We start from the raw sequence: 17,705 nt of genomic DNA on the forward strand, positions 1-17,705 counted from the left end.
AACTCGTGGAAGGAGCAAAAATTCTGCCCTTTTATCTTAGCTAGATACTTCACGTGAAAAAGTACATTTGTTGGCAGGTGACCAGTTCACAGATGCCATAGTGGTTGGTGATATGTAAATCGGTCAAAAGCAAACCTGACAGATATTCATTTGTCGAATGAACGTGAATCAATTAAAGCTGTAGATAAAAACGTAAATCACCAGTCAGGTTTGGTTTGATGTGTTTTGAATTTCGCGCAAAGCCACACGAGGGCAATATACGCTAGCCACCCCTAATTTATCAGTGTAAGGATAGAAAGAAGGCAGCCTAATCATCACCACTCACCGCCAACTCTTGAGCTACTCTCTTACCAACGAATAGTGGGATTGATCGCTACATTATAACGCCCCACGGCTGAAAGGGCGAGAATGTTTGGTGTCACGGGGATTCGAACCCACAACTCTAGGATTACGAGTCGAGTGCATTAACCATCTGGTCATGCCGGGGCCACCATTTAGTAATTATGAGAGTATCAGATCAGATAGAGGGAAACATAATGCCCACTGTTAGAGATACAGAATAACGCTGTAGATTAAATAAGTAGAATAGAAGAAGTAAAACACAAAACATCAGATATTTCAAAAATATGTTTTAAAAGGACATGCTGCCTGGAACAGAAAAAAATAACACGTAGAATATAAAATCTTATCCAAAAAAGTCACAGAAAAAGGGAACTGCCATAGTTCTGAAAATATAATTACTTTAACCAAAGCTATCATGAATTAATGCATGATAACAAACCAAGAAGATGACGAATCATAGGAACAACAAGGAACTGACACGATACTGAAAAACAGGAACTAGATAGAGGCTACAGTTTAACTGAGAATATTCAATCTGCCTTAACCCAGATAATAAGTTCTTGTTTTAAGAATATCTGACTATGAATTAATGGATTCATTGACTAAAACTGTTGCAACATGTTGATCGATACTGACTGCACAGCTACCTTTTGGATCTGGTCTGACTGATAATAAAACTGAAGCAAGTTTAACCTCACATCTACGTTTATGCATGAAGTGTATTCATTCTTGTTTGATGATACTGTGTAAAGAAACCCTTTTTTTTACCAGTATTAGTCCGCAGACTTATCGCTGTGTCACAAAGGAGCCAACCATGAAAAGCAAAAACATCTAATTGTTTAAAATTTTGAAATTAAATATTTTTATCATATGTGTTCTAGAAAAAAAAATACATTTTTATAATTGTACGTTTTATTCGAAACTCCTATTATTTACGTTAGAATTATTAAAATATTAATAAAAAGTAATTGTTTGTTTAAAGCTATTTAAAAGAAAAATGACAAGTAAAATACTTTAAGTTACAATAATTTAGTTTAGCGAAATAATTTGCTCTTTATAATTGACTTATCATTGTTATATATTTTGGCACACTGCGTTTTTGATTATATTCCACTTCTATAAATGTGTTAATGACCTTCGGAATTCATTTTCTGGTTCAGTTATATTAATTCCTCATTATTTTATTTCATTAGACTCACATTAAACTGAAGACATTCTGAATAAAACCTTTGCAATGTTTACATTACATTATAAAAGTAGTTAGTCCACTTTTTATCACCCATTAGCCTAAAACCATAACCCATATTAATTTTCTATTTTTACTACATATAACTTATGTCTCTTCTATATAGAATTGCATAATGACCAAAATGATCGATGTTTGAATATCCACAAGGCAACTCTATAAACAGCATTTTCAAACAAGTGGAACCCAAGCTGCTCTTAAACACTAGTGATACTGTCGATACTATGACGTTAACCTTGCCTTATGTTTAAGACTGTCCTTGGCTCGAAAGAAAGGCGAAATTTCCCAGAACCGGTCTGACTCAATGGCATGTGAGAAGCCTAAAAATAGATTGGGCCCCCTGTTTCTTTCACACTGAAATACAGAACTTTGTCGATAAAAAAATGACGTAGTTTTCGGTGAAGAAAGAGTATTACAGGTGTTATATACAAACTTTGCACACATAATTACAAATATTATTTTGTCAAATTCCTTCACTCTCTTTATTATTACAATCACTTAGTCTGTTTGTGCGTGTGTTTCCTACTGTAAACACAAAAATAACAGCAGACATTTGAGACTTTTTTACTTGACTAGCAAACTAAGTTATGATTTTGGTGCTTTATGGAACCATTACAGAGAATATTAATTTTGTAATGTGATAAAAAACTTCTTTTATGTGTTTTACGTACAGAATTTCCGCAACATTTATTTTTTCAGTGGCAAAATGTTCTGATATTCTATTATGTTCTAGAAAATTCCATATGGTAATTGTTAAAGTACATATGGTATGAATTATTCGACCATCCCCTAACGCAAGATGAAATACAACCTCCTCGCATTGTAACACTTTTTATAAAAATAGTTCGGATTTATTAAAATAAAAAGATCAGTTGTCGCTGAAAAAAAACCCAACAACAAATAAATTATTTACACCAGTATTTTGACACCTTTAATATTTTACTGTTTACCATCACATACTTACTTGTTGGTTTGTTTTTAAACCATCTGAACTTCTGGGTTATAAAAAAAATCGTTTCTTTTACAAATTATGTTGGTTTATTTTTATAGAAAAATGCCACTTTTTAGGGCTATCTGCTTACGTTTACGTAAGTGTACCGAGAGACTTTTCATCTCACTTATTTTGTGGTGAATAGTGAAAGAATGAGTTTATTCACACAAACCTGCAAACCTTAACACGATGGAACTTAAGTTCAGGAGAAATCTGTAAACCTTGATGCTACCATTCTGTAAAATAATAATGAATTCTTCGGTCAGTTTTGCTACGTTATAAACTTTATATAACTAAGGAACACAAACAATTCTAAATCTTTCTTTAAGAAGTGAAAGTATTCTATAAAACCAAAATCTATTCATTCACATTCGTGTATTTATAGTGACAACATACTATATTTTGTATTGTATACCTGATTGAATATAACATTGATTCGTTAATTAGGTTATCTTGCATTAGGGCCATCCTCTCTGTTTCTGTATATGCGTAAGTGTATCTGTCTGTGCCCCAACCGTACAGTACCTGTAGTGTGTGGTGACGTCGCGAGCCGTCAGTGCAGTCAAACTGTTTTTAAATACATTGTTTAATTTATCTAGAAACTCCGCCTTAATGTTTGATTGTTACTGACTTCCGTAAAGCGAGACTGACATGCTTGAAACATGGTGAAAACGTGTTCTGAGTAGTAAACACTCTGCACTTAACATAACGAAAACGTGTTCTAAGAAGAAAACACTGTGTGAAACATAACAAAAATGTGTTCTAAAGAGAAATAATATGTCAATAAAACTTGTTAGTGTGTTATAATTAAATAAAATTCCATGTTAAATGTGATGGATGTATGCTACAGTGAAATTATAGTCTATTCGAAACACAATTAGAGTATGTTAAAGTGAAATAAAATCAGATTTTCATCACATATGATGAAATATATCCACGAATATCTTATTTCAGTACGATGAACTTTAACCTACATTTGAGAGCAGTGTGTTTATTTTTTGGGGTATATATTCATCATGAAACTACAAAGAACATTTCTTACGAAAATAACTAAAGTATTTACTAATTATATCCATTTATCTATCAGAGACAAGTTGTTGACGTAGTATTAGATACAAGTTAAGATTTTTGTTTGTTTTTTTAGGGCAAAGCCACATTGGGAGCGTCTATCGCGGGGAACTGAACTCTGGATTTACATGTTGTAAGTATATAAGCTTACATCTGTGTTGTAGATTTAGGTCCCTTCTGTCTCATTATATGGCCCGGCATGGCCAAGCGCGTAAGGCGTGCGACTCGTAATCCGAGGGTCGCGGGTTCGCGCCCGCGTCGCGCCAAACATGCTTGCCCTCCCAGCCGTTGGGGCATTATATTGTTACGGTCAATCCCACTATTCGTTGGTAAAAGAGTAGCCCAAGAGTTGGCGGTGGGTGGTGATGACTAGCTGCCTTCCCTCTAGTCTTACACTACTAAATTAGGGACGACTCGGTGCAGTGGGCTAACAACCTACTCACTTAAATACCTGTTGAAGAATCTGCAAGCGATTGCGGCCCTATGTTCCTTGATGGAATCGAGTGGTGAATGAATGAATGTCTCATTATATGGTTGAAGTGTAACTACTTAACTCTGTAAATAACGAAAGAATGAAATATGCTAATATTCTTATATATGTTGTCCAATTCTCGTATTTCTATCTCGCGTAGCGTCATTTCTCTTCTAGTTTTTCCTTTCTGAATGTCCTATAGTATTTTATCATTAGTCGACAGGCTCGTTCCTGACTTGCAAAAAAACAACAACAACCTTGAAACAAAAAAATGCAAACTGGAAATAAAAGTTTTTATTTCTGATTTATGAGTCCACAAAAAATAACAATTTTTTTCAATTATCTCGTTGATTAATCACTAATTATGTCAACATCAAGATTTAACAGTAACTTTGCGTAAAATACATTAAGGGCAAACTAAAAACCAGTTTTACCAATGGTTAATGTAGATTGTATGTAGTGGATAGAGAACTAGTGAGATCTAACTGAAATCGATGTTCTCTCATGTTTCTTCTTCAATTTGTACAATGGTCTATTAAATTAATGGCAACAAAGATTATTAAACTTTTCAGTTAAATATGACAGTCATATTTTCTTGATCTGTGTTATCTACCAGTCGTAACATAAAATAAAATAGGCTCGTATTAGATCAATGAGTTTTATAGTTTTAAGCTATTTTAGGTAAAGACTGATTTATGTACAAGCAAACTGTGTGTAGTTCCATCCACTTCTATGTGATAAAGTAAGGTGAAATGGTACAACATGTTGATGAAATTGAAAAGTAGGTTTCACAGATTTGTCATATTTACATCTACAAATGTTAGACACTTAAAAGCATGGTGTACTGCTTAATTAAGCAATTTTTGGAATACAAATGTATAAAACTTGATTTATAAATAGAAACTTCCATAATCATGTTTATTTTAAATAATAAGAACATGGACTTGCGGTACCTTATTACCGATAAGTAATACTACTTTATATGAATAAATAATAGTGATGAATAACACTACTTTATGTATATATGTATAACACTGATTAATAATACCACTTTATATGTATGTATATATATATATAATACTGATGAATAACAGTACTTTATATGTATGTATATAATAGTGATGAATAACACCATTTATATGTGTGTGTATATATATATTACTGACGAATACTATCACTTTATATTTATATGTAATACTCATAAATAATGCTACTTTATATGTATATATATGTATATGTTACTGATGAATGCTACTAATTTATATGTGTATATATATATATATATTACCGATGAATACTACTACTTTATATGTATATATGACTGACGAATAATACCACTTTATATGTATATATATAATACTGATAAATACTACTACTTTATTTATGTATATATAATACTGATGAATACTACTACTTTGTATGTATGTATATCTAATACTGATGAATACTACTACTTTGTATGTATGTATATCTAATACTGATGAATACTACTACTTTGTATGTATGTATATCTAATACTGATGAATAATACCACTTTATATGTATGTATATCTAATACTGATGAATACTACTACTTTGTATGTATGTATATCTAATACTGATGAATACTACTACTTTGTATGTATGTATATCTAATACTGATGAATACTACTACTTTGTATGTATGTATATCTAATACTGATGAATAATACCACTTTATATGTATGTATAATACTGATTTATAATACTACTTTATATGTATATATATATATTACTGACGAATAATACCGCTTTATATATATATATATATTGCTCATGAATACTACTACTTTGTATGTATGTAAAGGTTTCATAATGAACAGAATATAGAGCTCCCTAAACAACAAGGACTACACTAACTATTTGTGTATATTGTTACATGACCCCTGATAATACATGGGTCATGAACAAACAAAAATGCAAAATACTATAATAGATTTTACTAATAATTACTCAGTTATTTAGTCAAAAGGACGTAATACTGGGAGTCATTCGGTAGTGAAAGGTATACAAACAAGTTAAGCATTCCTTAGTAAATTTACATCTTCTATGATTTGTTACTAGTGGAAGTTTGGCAATCTTTAGTGAGTTCCTACCATACGTACGTCAGAGTGTTTGAACGAAGAGCACTTAGTGTCGACCTTGAGTATGTCTTACGCAACTCTTCATCATACGGCACATGATACTGCTTAAAATACGGCGGTGACATTTAAAACTGAAACTTAGTGTTTCAAACCAGTTTCTTCCCAGTTTGTGGTTATATATAGACGCTGTAGAAATGCTCTATAATATGTTTTTGTATTAATAAGAATTTCGAGAAGGGGTAATTTGAAACTTGTTCAATGAGATAGGCTTGAAGAGGCTCGATGGAATGATCACGTGACAGGAAAGTCCAAGAAGTTTCATTTCGCAATTTGTGGTTAAAGAAAACATATCTTTAACATCTAAAGCCGATTCATAATAAAAAAGTTGAGCTTAGTGTTTTATAAATGCTAGGTATTGCAGGTATCATGCAATATTTCTGGATATGTTGTCTTCTATATCAGAAAGGTTTTATACTGCTTGTGTTACATCATAGCTAATCAAACCGAATTAACTTGGAGTTTCGTCATCACAATTATAACAGTTGTTGAAGCTGAACAAGTAATGTTGTCACTGACACTCTACAAAAGAAGGAGGGTATTATTTATGTCCTTTTAGAACAAGTTTAGCATTGACCAAGTAGTTTTTTTGTGTTTTTTAAGGAAGCTGTCATTACAAGAGACGAAATGAAATCCGTTAATATGTAGAAACAGTAAAAGTAGTTCAGGAGACTACATTAGCACGTAAAATTTTGCTTGCATCAAACTTTTTATGAAGCTCCTAGACAAAAAAAAATATAATTTTGTAGGCAAAAAATTAGCTAACCTACAGGTCCGTAGCCTCTGGCACATCAACAACCTGTAACGCTCGACCGCAATAAACTGTCAAGTCTTCATTATCTAATCGGTAGCCTGCCGCATAAGAAAATAGTTCTTGATGTAATATTTACACGCACTGTGAATTAATTCAGAAAAAACCAAAAACAATTCCATAATGCATTGCAAACCCAGCAAACTCTTTGAGGACGTATATAAAAAAGCAAGCTGAGAATTTATCTGCACTTCATTGGATGACTTTTCTTTTTTCTTGTACTCACCATGGAGGACACCCAGTGGCACAACGGTATGTCTGCGGGCTGACACTGCTTCAAACCGGGTTTGGATACCTGTGTTGGGCAGAAAACAGATAGCCTATTGTGTAGCTTTGTGCTTAATTCGAGACACTCACTCAGTCGCAATGGTCATGAAAACTTCAAAATATTACATTGTACTGTTGATTTATCGCTGAATAATGTTTATAATAATAATAATAATAAAAGTTTAAATAAATTTAACGAAATATCAAACTATGGGTAAGTTCCTACTTAGTGTATATTAATTCCATTTGAATTATTATGGATTACAAGAAGTAATTAATTCTATCTCCAGGACTTATAAATTTTACTAAACTATTTACTAGAAAATGGCATCTATCTTAAATAATAGGTCGTGCGACAGGAATGATCAATGGATCAGAGTTTAGAAAACATATCACAGCATAAATTTCGTAGATTTAACCTGATAGTAAACTTTCCTTGTTCCTGCTTAAATCCATGTTTCACTGTAGTTTGTTTGTTTTTTGTCCAACTTGTAGTAACAATGTTCTCAGTATATGATCCCAAAGAAACAAGTGTAATAATGGAAGAACTTACAATAAATGGCTTAGAAGTCCAATTTGCAACACGGAAGTTTTGAAACAAAATACACTAGTTAATTACCTTCGAGTGTTGCAGTTTAGACGTATATGTATCAAAAAGTTAACTGCTGTTGGATAGTTCAGTCGATGTACACACAGCGTTGAAGTTTATGTCAAAGTGATTTAGCCTAAATTTCCACACGATCTAAAAGTCGCTTTCATTAATTCATTCTAATCTAATGTCAATAAAATCTGCATATGTTTCTCTTCAATTGACAATTTGTGTGATTCATCAAGTTGAAAACAAAAAATCCCTAGCCGAGTTCTTTTTCATACTAAGTTTTGTTTACTCTTACGTGTTGCAGTATTAGTAATATATCTATTCCAAATATCATTAGACAGTTACTGTTAGCAACGAGGGTACCAAACTGCTGTTTCTAATTTAGTGTTATCTAATCATAACTCATTTTAATTCACTGATCTTTTAACTTACAAGTATTAAGTATTTTTACTCACATTTTTCTACAGAAATGGTTTTGCGTATACTTCGTATCATCTGACTTTTGATCAGAGATCATTTTACACCTCTGTGGTATAACTTAGACTTACCACTGATAAAAAGTTGAGTAATGGGCCTGGTAAGTGTCATCAGGTTGTTTGTGCTATGACCCGGCATGGCCAGGTGGGATAAGGCGTTTGACTCGTAATCTGAAGGTCGAGGGTTCAAATCTCCGTCGCACCAAACATGCTCGCCCTTTCAGCCACGGGGGCGTTATTATGTGACGGTAAATCCCACTATTCGTTGGTAAAAGAGTAGCCCAAGAGATGGCGGTGGGTGGTGATGACTAGCTGTCTTTCCTCTAGTCTTACACTGCTAAATTAGGGACGGCTCGCGCAGATAGCTCTCGTGTAGCTCTGAGCGAAATAAAAAAAAAACGTTTGCGCTAGTTTTTATTAGGTAATGTGTCAAGTGGCCTTAATACCGTTCGGGTAGATTAGCACGAAAAACGTGCTGATGATAGCCAGTTACCTTTGGTTATATGAACTTACAAGCACCTACATCCAAGAAAGTGATTTTATTTTATTTATTTACTTGAAGGTCGTTCATCGACATTTTGGTTTCATGCTAATTATGCCCAGAATAAGAAAAATATATCTCGATCAATATATTAAAAATACCAGTTTGTGTTCAAAATAATAAGAAAAGCCGTAGAATTTTATAATTTGTCGAGACTATAACTTCAGTAAACCAGTGTACCATATATTAAACAGTTATCAAAGTTAAAGCCTACATCTTTCCGGAACTCGGCATGGCCAAGCGTGTTAGGGCGTGCGAGTCGTACTCTGAGGGTCGCGAGTTCGTATCCCCGTCGTGCCAAACATGCTCGCTCTTTCAGCCGTGGGAGCGTTATAATGTTACGGTCACTCCTACTATTCGTTGGTAAAAAGAGTAGCTCAAGAGTTGGCGGTGGGTGGTGATGACTAGCTGCCTTACCTCTTGTCTTACACTACTAAATTAGGGACGGCTAATGTAGATAGCCCTTGTGTAGCTTTGCGCAAAATTCAAAAAACTTTCCGTTTTTCAAATGTTTAGGTCCTCAACTTAATTTTACTCTAATTGTCTGTTTATAAATGTTACAACGCTAACATTTAGCAAAAATATAATTCACTGCGAAAAATAGCTAAAAAATAATTGGAATATGTGATATTTTAAGTATAACAAAACAATAATATCAATCACTCGGTTCAGTTTTAAGCAAGCAAGATATCTGATGAACCACCATACGATCTTAATAGAAATAGTTGCTCATATAGCGTAATTAAATGAGCATTTACTAGTGATAGATTTATGTCTGTTACAGCTTATGATATTTCGCCTTAGCATAAAGTAGAGTTACTAAAGAACAGCAAGGGCAGCCTGCAACCAATATCACACGCTTAAATAAGGAGTCTCGATAAATCCATCAAGTACCCTTGATCACCCCATAAAAGAACATTTTGTAAATCGCATTTAGTGTCTGAAATCTGGTGATACATAAATTAACACTTTCTTCTTTAAGCAGTGGTTTAACACAATAAAGCAGGTATTATTACTCAATAGGCTAATGTTATGCCACATTGCACTAGCATCTGGAAACATAAAGGATCATAAGGTGTGTGTCCTATAAAGCTTGACATTAATGTTACTATACTTCAGGATGTAAAGGTAGATACTAGGGTTTATTTCTACCCGCACCTTCCTTTCACCACTGATAAGTGTATCACAGTCCTATATGAAAATGGTTACTATATCTTTTCGAATAAGTGTAAACCTGTCTTCTAACTGATTATTGCTCTACATGTTGTATTACTGAACTTGGTTTTTATATCATTGCAGGCACGATGTTTTGTGCCTAGTTATGACTCGAGTACACCTCAGTAAATATCTCCCATACACGGCAGCTTTGTTAGGTCGACCTCTAGTAATCCAGTTGTAGCTGGAAACATTTGAATCAGTCTCGGAACAGGTACCCTATACTTGCAGCAATATAATATCAACAGTTAATACCTATCTAATTGAGCTGTGGATAATTTTATACCTTGTACACGTTTCTGAGTTATTATGTTATTGTTTTAGACGTTGTTCTAGTCTCTACAAGTATTAGCAGATATTAATTTACTGCACTTTTCTGTAATTGGTCGTCTGTTATTCGTCCAATGGCTCTTAAGGTGAGTGATACATTCAAGTATGGTCGTTATTGTCTAACTAGGATTATGAATAATCCGTGATGACGAGAAAACCCACTTCTAGAGAAAATTATATACTTAAAAACGGCTGGCTGATAACATGTTTGAAGGCGGTTGTGTAATTGAGTGTAAGAATGTAGAGGGCGTGCTTAGATGTTGGATATATTTATTAACAAACATAAACAAACGCAAAATTAAAGAAGCCTTACTTATACAACAAGTCAAGCCCAAAATAAACCAATACAAAGGAACACATTTATACCTATATTAATAAATATATCCAACATATAAGCACGCCCTCTATATTCCTACACTAAATTACACAACCGCCTTCAAACTTGTGGTCAGCTACCGGTCAGTAATCCTTTTTTTTGTGAACCTGACGATGACCTAAGAAGGTCGAAACGTTGTTCGCTTCTCTACTAGTGCTTTCTCCAACCATACCAGCAGTTTTTAAATATCTAGGATTATGAATAATTTAAAGTAGGGTTTGTGAACCTTTTCTATAGCAGGAACTATCTAGCTGCCTCCCTAAACTGGACCACTAGTATTCAAGTACAGTGGAAAACCAATACAGCTTAGATATGAATTTTCAATCAGTTTTTTTTTTTTTTTTTGAAATCCCATGAACTAGCCCGAATATCGGGATCGGTGGCTGAAAACATTGAGCGTTTTAAACTCTGCAATTTACATTTGAAAACTGAAGATATGTCGTGTGAGATCAAATACAGGCAACATAAAATAAACGATCATTCGTTTGTATTTTAAATCACACGAGTGATCATAGATCTCTGAAAATACACATCAATGAAATAGGTTGGGGAGCACAATTGACACTATTTTACGCAGTAGTTTTTGTTTATCTCTGTTATAATACTAGAAACTCTGATTATTGTTTCATTATTTTATACAATATACTTACATAAGCAATGGTAACCCAAACATGCAAAGAAAGGTTAAACTCATTGGAAGAAAAACAGAAGGTTGAATCTATAGTATATGTATGTTGTATTTTCTAATACACTCTGTAGTACCTGTAGTCCAGTCGTTATATTTGTTTAGTTTTATTAAATAACTTGCAGCCTATATCAGACTTCTGTTATCCTGTCTAGCACTATTTATTTGCCCGCAACCCGGTATTATTAAGCCATAATGCTAAAAGTCGGGCTTCTATAGCCGTGTTGGGCACATCACAAATAGCCCATTGTTCTTAACGTCAAACAAACTATTCATTTAGGTTTGGCATGACTTTTAAAAGACAATGTAATGCCATGTACAGTATATAAAAAACAAGATGAAATATGAATTTTATCATTGACAGTGATCTCACCAAGGAATCTTAAACTGGGAATAGATAAGAGTTAGCGCTTTATGAAATCTTGATTTTAGTGGTATAAACATACGCTTAAATTTAAAAGGTGTTGCTATAAGAAAAACACACCAAGCAGTAGAAGCTAAAAAGTTAGAAGAAATAACGAGTGTCATTAAGTATAGGAAACCAGTTCATGTTTTTTTATATATATTTTACTTGATGGTGTGTGTTTTTACCCAAGTTGTATTATTTATTCCTAAACATGCACTATATTTCACGTCACTCCACGGTTGACAAGGTTATGTTTTCTTACCATCTTGCCCCCAGTGGCTCAGCGGTGTGTCTGCGGACTTACAATGCTAAAACCGGGTTTCGATACCCGTGGTGGGCAGAGCACAGATAGCCCATTGTGTAACTTTGTGTTTAATTCAAAACAACAACATCTTTCTAGATTTCCTTTTTTGCTTAGATCTTTAGATTTACAGAAGTGTACCGGCTATTGAGCATTTTCGTTACTTTTAATTCTAAAAAAAAATTAAGTTATTTTTATAAATAACTGAAGGAACAGTGCCAGCACTAAATAATAAAACACCAGATGTAAAACCGCTAGAGCTACTATAAATTTGATATTTTAAACTTTGAAATCGTAGACTTAAAACGTCTTATTTTGTCAATGTTTGCAACTATTTAAAGGAATAATATCAATTGGATGGTATGTAACCTGCAAATATTTAACTCATGAGTGTGATTTATGACCATACAACTTTTACTTTTACAAGTAAAATGTTTGATACTGAATATATATTTCCCAGTTTTAGTGACGAAAACCTATTAAAATATATCATGAAGCAGGGAAAAAAATAACGCTTTCAATTTGATGAAAGACAGGACTTTTCTAAAAAAAAAAAATTATGTAAGTTTCGGTATACTGATGATCGCCATATTTGTTTGAGAAAATAAAGTTAAAGGTGTGTTTTCTCTTGAGCACGAAGTTACACAATGAGTTATCTGTGCTCTGCTCTGCCCTTCAGGGATATCGACTTTAACGTAATAAAACGTGCAACTGAACTATTTGGAGGCGCCAAAATGAATGAAATTGTTTGTTTGTTTTTTAAATTTTCGCGCGAAGCCACACGGAGGCTATCTACGCTAGCCGTAACTAATTTAGCAGTGTAAGACTAGAGGAAAGGCAGCTAGTGATCCCCACCCACCGCCAATACTTGGGCTACTCTTTTACATGAGCGGATTCGGATAAAGAAGATAAAATTTATTTCGTAAACGATTTTTACAAGATAACCAGTGCTAATTACGTTCTCTGTAAAACTTTATTTTCTTAATTTAGTTATTTGAAGTATCTGTCATAGCCGTCTGTAACTTTGTACTGCTATACTAGAGAAAACGAAGGTAGTCAACAGCACCTGCTGTCAACTCTTGGGCATCTCCAGTGGGGTTTTACTGTCATTCCTATAACATATCACAGATTAAAAGTTTGCAGCGCGGATTTGTGAAAATGTGATGCAAGCTACGAAACTTTGTTTCATAATCCGGCGTGCTAAACATGTGTTCATGTTTGGAACCTTCGGTAAAAGACTTGAGAGTATATATAACCAAGTGAGTCTCGCCTGAAATAGATTGATAGGCTTTTATAATTACGTATCCATTGGAAGAGACAAAATTTCAACATTTCAACAGTTTCAGTAACGGTGTGTGTGTTTTCTTACAGCAAAGCCACATCGGGCTATCTGCTAAGCCCACCGAGGGGAAGCGAACCCGCTTCAGTAACGGACGCACGACCGAACACAATACATTGCATAAAGTTGTGCGTAATAACGATGATGTAACAGATTTATTATGCATAACTTATATAAACACATTGTTAGAAGGAACAGCTATCATGAGTATCGAGATGTAATATTATTGAATTAATTCCTGTGAAATATCAGTTAAATGACTCAAAATAGTTCATAATGAATCGTTATTGATTATATATTTTAAAATAGTGAATATTTATGCTGTTGACAACGTTCCTAAATTCTAAAATATTTTGTTTGTTTGTTTTGGACTTTTGCGGAAAGCAACGCAATAAATATATGCTCTCGAAGATACACCTAATTTTTAACTGATTGATTAGATGAAAGGAGGCTAGTCAAGAGTACCCACCGTCATCTCTATACTATTGGAAAAATGCGATTTCACCGTTACTCTTATAACGCACCCATGGCTTCAAACTGCACTTAGTGACTTTTTGTGAGAAAGAGACTCAAACCATGGATCATTAGAACCAGTTAGCCACATCCAGTCGTATTCCTAAAGGGAGATCCACAAGCAGGTGTAACTAATGGAGGAAAATATTTGTCCCTAAACAGTAGAATTTTTCTAGGTCCACTAACAAGTAAAACTAGGGAAGGACATTTCTTTGCTCTAAACAGTTCTAAATGTGCGCCATGCTATAAAAATAAACAAAAAAGTACACCCATGGAAATAAGCACCCAGTACCTGTTTAATCCAGTTAGCCTTGTGTTGAGCTTCCTTCGCCCCTGGCCATCCTGTCCAGTTCCTATGTTGGTGGATTTCCCAGTACTATCAAGGTTATTCACAGTTTCTTCTTATTGTGGCTTTGCATGTGAAGTCACTGATCACGTGATTTTAATGCTGACGCCATATTGGTAGGCAACATCACCAGACAGCGCAGTCGACCGCATGTATGGATGTATACATTGTGAACTGTGACCGCGTGGTGTAAATGTTGTCATGAGTCATATCAGATCGATCTTCAATATGAATGGACCTATATATTTATCTGATTATGCAAAAGGTTTGAGTCATAATCATCGAGATTGTTATATTGATAAAATCAGTGCCATCAATTTGAAATGTTTGGTGTTTCTTGTTATGATAATTACCATTGTACGGTATTTCACTTTACTGCATAGACTGCTCTTGTTGGATATTTAAATATTAAGTGATAAATGTGGAAATTGTAATCTTTTGTGACCTGGCCGGGTATGACAATTTTACTTTTGCGAGCACAAATAAATACATATGATATATTGCAATATTTATTTTTATTTGTGTATACAGGCTTACAGTTTTCCTTTTCACTTGAAAAAAAAAAAGTCAAATACCTCCAAACATTTACTTGGCACAAACATAACTAGTGAAGATACAACATATTACCGGGACATAAAACATAATTTACTAATCCTTCGGGGTAACAAAAGGGCACATATTCACCAAACCACAGGAAACATGCAGAATTTTATTACGATTATTTCTGTTGCCAACATCAACATCATGTACAGCAGTAATTGGAATAATTGATTCCAACATTGTGTATTTTAGTCTGGTAACATCTATGACACATTCTACATGGATTCTAACTGATGCTATTTGTCTGGTTTTTTCAATATCCACAGCATACAGTTGCTTTTTACCTTTGTAAGTGCTGTTGATTTAGTGTTTTATGGCACAAAGCAGCTAGGCTATCTGCGCCAAACGTACGGTAAAAAGGTAAAAATAAAGTAAATGTAGTGAAATTCATGAAAGGAAATGAAGGTAAAACAAAACAACATTGAAAAACAGAAAAAGCATAAAATCAATGTTGACACCTAGTCTACAATATTAAGAGAGAAAGCGGAGTAAGAGAAGTTGTAAAGGACTTTCTGTAGCATAATGGCAATGATCGTAACACGCCAGGAAGACTAACAGGTAAGTACAAGAACCACCGTTAGTCATCAGAAGTTGGCCTTTCCAGTCCTGGTGTCGAGTTATTTAATGTCATGACCATTTTCCAATTTCAAATTAAACTAGAGAGATTGAGACTCTTAAAAGGGAACCACATTTAAAAAGGTGTAATGAATAAATATCAAACACTTAAATGACATTAAAAAGATTAATTGTCATTAAAAAACTAAAAACTTTATCAAGGTGGACAGTGTCACCGTCACCAATAACACTGTACAATGTTATGGACAAACCTTGGGGCAGAACATGTTTAAAATAGTGTCGTCGGTGAAAGTCATAACGATGGCAAGAAAGTAAAATGTGGTTTACAGTGATTTGAGTGTTACACAAACTACACAATGGTGCATCAGTCCCAGATAAAAGGAAACAATGAGTTAAAAAACTGTGACCAATGCGTAATCTAGTTAGAACAACTTCCTCCTTCTGAACTTTACGAAAGCTAGATGGCCAAAGTCCAATATAGGGTTTTATGTAAAAAAGCGTGTTTTCGCGTTGCTCACTCCAAGTTGACTGCCAGCTGGCACGGAGTCGAGCCTTGAATACAGGACCATAGACCATGTACGGAATAGGCACATTGGTGATAGTCCCAGAGCAGATAGATTTAGCTGCCGTGTGTGCAAGCTCGTTCCCGCGAATACCAACATGGCCTGGTATCTAGAAAAACTGGATAGAAGTAGATGTTAATGAGAAATGGGCCAGTCGGTTTTGAATATCAGTGAGAACAAGGTTTCAGCCAACGTGAAATGATTCCAAGGCCAGCAGAGAACTAAGGGAGTCAGTATAAATAGTGCAGTCAGAGTACTGCTCAGCTTCAATATGATCCAGGGCAAGATATATGGCATACAGTTCAGCAGTGAACACAGAAGCTGTAGAGGGGATTCTGCGTGCAACCACCAAACTGAAACAAATCCACAGAATTATCTGATTTGGAACCATCTGTATAAATTGGAATGGAATGATTGTTCAGGAAATAAAAGATGGTACTTCCAATCGGGAGTATCTGCCTTTTTTCAGATTACTTAAAAAAAGGTCACATTTGGGGGCTGTAATAAGCCATGGATGGATGGGCTGACCAGTGGATTCTGCAATGTTATCCAAGGACAGACCCAATTCATCCAATTACGCCTGGATGCGAAGGCCAAAAGAAGCAATGGCAGATCATCTGTTTTGAAAAAGTAAGGCCCACTGAGGAAGGAAAACACATCCCCAAGTGGGATGCTTTGGTAAGGAATGAAGTTTCGAAGAATACAGTAAAGACAGTTGCAAACAGCGAAGGTGCAGAGAAGGTTCGTGAGATTCTACGAAAAAGCTCTGAACTGTGGAGGTGCAGAAAGCTCCAGTGCAGAGTTAAAGTCTTTGATGATGAATGGGGTCCAGCATTTTTTAAGGCCGAGGGTCTGGCAGAGCCATAGACCATTGATCCATAGTCGAGTTTCGATCGAATAAGAGCACGATATATCTTTAACATAGAACATTGATGCGCTCCCCAACTGGTGGTAGAGAGGACACGGAGGATGTTCAGTGTTCTTGTGCATTTGACTCGTAGCTGCTTTAAGTGTGGTATAAAGGTCAGCTTACGGTTAAAGATAAGCCCCAAGAACTTGGTCTCAGGGACCACAGGCAGCGAAACTTCACCGATACGGAGTTCAGAATCAGGATGAATACCCCATTGGAGGCAAAAGTGCATGAAAACGGTTTTAGAGAGTGAGAAATTAAAGCCGTTCACCGTGGTTTACTTCATTTAGCACCATAGTAGCCGAATGTATCTTTTAGATAAAACCCTCTGTCGATCAGTATTGTGTCACCTGGATGGATGTTGTTAAGAAACCCAGAAACTTCTGTTATGAATTTGTCACTTGCTCTGTCTCCATAGCCTTTGGATATAAAGATTATTACTCCTTGTAGTGAAACACCAATCAAATATTCTGCTGTATTATGTGACTTGTAATCGGAATATGTCTGAGCTCTTGCTTTAAAATTAGAGGGTCTCTTAATACAAATTTCAAAACAATCAATGATACATGCACAC

The 17,705-nt window shown here is 34.7% G+C and overlaps 2 protein-coding genes across 9 annotated transcripts in view; one reads left to right on the forward strand and one right to left on the reverse strand.

The window, feature by feature from the left end:
• The window catches only part of LOC143255849 (uncharacterized), a 37,978-nt gene that overhangs the window by 19,271 nt on the left and 1,002 nt on the right, over positions 1-17,705 (reverse strand). Inside the window, exons 1-2 of one of the 3 annotated variants that reach the window (XM_076512172.1) lie at positions 14,429-14,501; positions 7,316-7,384 (exon numbers count right to left, since the gene is read on the reverse strand). The exons of 1 other annotated variant lie outside the window; for it this stretch is intronic. The gene's annotated coding sequence lies outside the window, so the exon portion shown is untranslated. Of the gene's footprint in view, positions 1-7,315; positions 7,385-14,428; positions 14,629-17,705 lie in introns of those variants that run through there. One more of the 3 variants, XM_076512171.1, reaches the window with a different exon arrangement.
• LOC143255847 (toll-like receptor 4) overlaps positions 1-17,705 on the forward strand; it is a 49,519-nt gene that overhangs the window by 8,736 nt on the left and 23,078 nt on the right. For 4 of the 6 annotated variants that reach the window (XR_013030894.1, XR_013030892.1, XR_013030893.1 and 1 more), the window contains exon 2: positions 3,724-3,780. The exons of 1 other annotated variant lie outside the window; for it this stretch is intronic. The gene's annotated coding sequence lies outside the window, so the exon portion shown is untranslated. Of the gene's footprint in view, positions 1-3,723; positions 3,781-14,063; positions 14,437-17,705 lie in introns of those variants that run through there. One more of the 6 variants, XR_013030891.1, reaches the window with a different exon arrangement.

This window comes from Tachypleus tridentatus, chromosome 7 (assembly GCF_004210375.1).
Source record: "Tachypleus tridentatus isolate NWPU-2018 chromosome 7, ASM421037v1, whole genome shotgun sequence".
Lineage (NCBI taxonomy): Eukaryota > Metazoa > Arthropoda > Merostomata > Xiphosura > Limulidae > Tachypleus > Tachypleus tridentatus.